A 2,608-nucleotide genomic window follows, 5' to 3' on the forward strand; every position below is an offset into this window, starting at 1 on the left:
TGTTTCCAGTTTCCACTTTCTCCTTGGAGAGCCCAAAACTAGGCCTCTGGAAGACCAACTTAATACATGTAAGAAATGGCATCTGCTACCATATAGATGTATCTTTCTTTCAAAGGGCAGACTGATCATAAATATATTTCAGCCATTCATTTTCATAATGTTTTTTGAGACATCAACTCCACTGAAGTACTATAAAGGAAGTCTATTGTAAAGAAAGTCTTCTAGGAAAAAGGGACTTTGTTGTCAAAGTTGGATTTAATTACATGAAGCTGAGAAGACTAGGATAGACTCAAAAGTCAGTATTCACTTTTGTATTTATGAATACAGAGCAGATGCAGCTGAGAACATTATAAACAAACCAAACAGCAACATTAACTATATTCTATGCAAAACAATAATTTATGACATTTCTCCAAAAACCAACACAGTTCCAAGTTCAACAGTAAAAAGAAAAGAAAAGTCACCAGCAGTTGCTACTTTAGAGCTCAAGACACTGTTTTCAACAGAATTTCATGTCTACAGTTTGATTCTCTGTTTCGAAGCATGGATTGCTTTTCAGATGAAAAACCTGGGGTGGTGGAGGGAGGGGGTGGGTTGGGGGCAAGCAGGACACCCAGGGCAGAAAATACTGGGGAGTAACAAGAGGTGCATTTCTCTGGTCAGACAACCAAGTGAGGAGGTAGTTATTCTGAGAATTTCTCAAATAAAGAATACTGTGCTGATCTACTGAGAGTTGGGGAAGTGGCAGGAGCTTCTTTGTGAGACTGAAGATAGCAACAGGAATACTTCTCCTCCAGGGAAGTCAGGACCAGGTGCACTGTGTCAGTGCAGCTTGAAAGTGGCTCTTTTCTGATGATAGAACTATGTAAGTATCTTGTTACATCACCACACATGGCAACCCCATACAACCTTGAGTCCCATCATCACTGCTGTTGAGTTTTTTCATTCGGTATTGGCGTATTTCTCTTACCAGTGTGTAAAAGGCATCTTCGACACCCTGTCTGGTCTTGGCTGAAGTTTCAATGAATGGAATCCTGTAACTCTTGGCCAGTTCATGGGTTTGTTTTGTGTCAACTGTCCTTGTTGGCAAATCACACTTGTTTCCTACCAGCACCATAGGCACATCATCTGAATTTTTAACTCGCTTAATCTGCTCCCTGTAGAGGTTAATATCTGCAAATGACTTGCTATAATTGACGTCAAACACACAAAGGAAGCCCGCACCTGTCCTCATGTATTGGTCTCTCATGGCACTGTACTCCCTTGTCCAGCTGTATCCAGTATATCCAACAGACAGGTTTCACCATCTATAACCACCTCTATGGTGGGATCATACTCATCTACAAAGTGGTTCTGGATTAGCTGGATTGTCAGTGCACTTTTCCCAACACCACCTGCTCCAACCACCACCAGTTTGTACTCAGTCATTTCACACCAGCAATAATCTCAAGCTCCGCTGCCTCCGTTTCGGACAGATTCAGGTGTACAACCGGGAAAAATACTGGAGACCCCGGAACCGCCATGAACAGCTCCCACCAGGGAAGAATGACCTGTAAGGTAAGGACCTCAGACTTAAAATTTCTGGATATTAGATTTATTTTTCTCTGTGTTCTGAAGAAAGAGTATTGGAGATGTGTCATCAACTAGAACATACCTTGGTAGTTAAAAAATTTCTGTTTTTTAATTTAGTTTTAGTATTTGTTTGTTATATCTCTATTAGGTTAATTACAAACATGATATATATTTGAAAAAAAAGTTTTCCAAGTATACGTAAGTACATAAAGTAGAATGTAGAAGGAAGTTATTCCTTCATCTCCCAACTCCAATCCTGAGAGATAAATACTGCTGAGTATGTGTGTATCTATCCAGGCTTTTTCCTGTGCTAATAAAGATAAATACATGTATTCAAAGGTTTCTTTTTATTCAAAAAAGGATCATGTTATACATATCTTGCAACTTGTTCTTTTTATTCAGTGATGTATTATGGACATTTTCCATTTGAAACTTCCAAATCTACCTTATTCTTTTTGATGGCTGCTTTGTATGAATGTACCATAATTACTTACCCATTTTTCCTGTTGATGATTGTGGTAGATTGAATTACTGGCTCCAATTCTTCACTCCTTCATAGTACATCCAACCCTTGCCATGGTGGTCTTGGGTAATTTCCTGTGCCTTGACTTTGGGCTTGGTCACATTCCTTGCTGTAGTTGTTGGGATGTTATTAGACATAACACGAGCAGAGGCTTGAAATACATTCGTGCACTTAGGCTTGCCTTCTTCTGCTAATATCATTGCCAAGAAGAGCATACCCCTGGTAATTGCAGCTTTCTTTTGCCTGGGCCCCAGAAGGAAACATATGGAGCAGAGCTGCTCCATAAAACGTATATACCTGTGAGTGTGAGAATAAATGCTTATTTTTATATGAGTTTTGGAGTGGTTTTGTTAGGCAGTATTATTGTGGCAATAGCTGACTTACAGAATGATCATTAGGTTGATGAGTATCCATCCTTTTACACATATCTGTTGCAGCTTTTAGGCAGATAAATTCCTTGAAGTATAATTGGTTAGGTTAATTCTCAGTATTTTTGAAGCCAGATAGATAATG

The 2,608-nt window shown here is 39.2% G+C and overlaps 1 pseudogene; it reads right to left on the reverse strand.

Annotated features, from left to right (window-relative positions):
* Positions 1–877: 877 nt before the first annotated feature.
* LOC119544654 lies at positions 878–1,428 on the reverse strand (annotated as a pseudogene).
* Between the last annotated feature and the right edge of the window lie 1,180 nt (positions 1,429–2,608).

This window comes from Choloepus didactylus, chromosome 9 (assembly GCF_015220235.1).
Source record: "Choloepus didactylus isolate mChoDid1 chromosome 9, mChoDid1.pri, whole genome shotgun sequence".
Classification (NCBI taxonomy): Eukaryota; Metazoa; Chordata; class Mammalia; order Pilosa; family Megalonychidae; genus Choloepus; species Choloepus didactylus.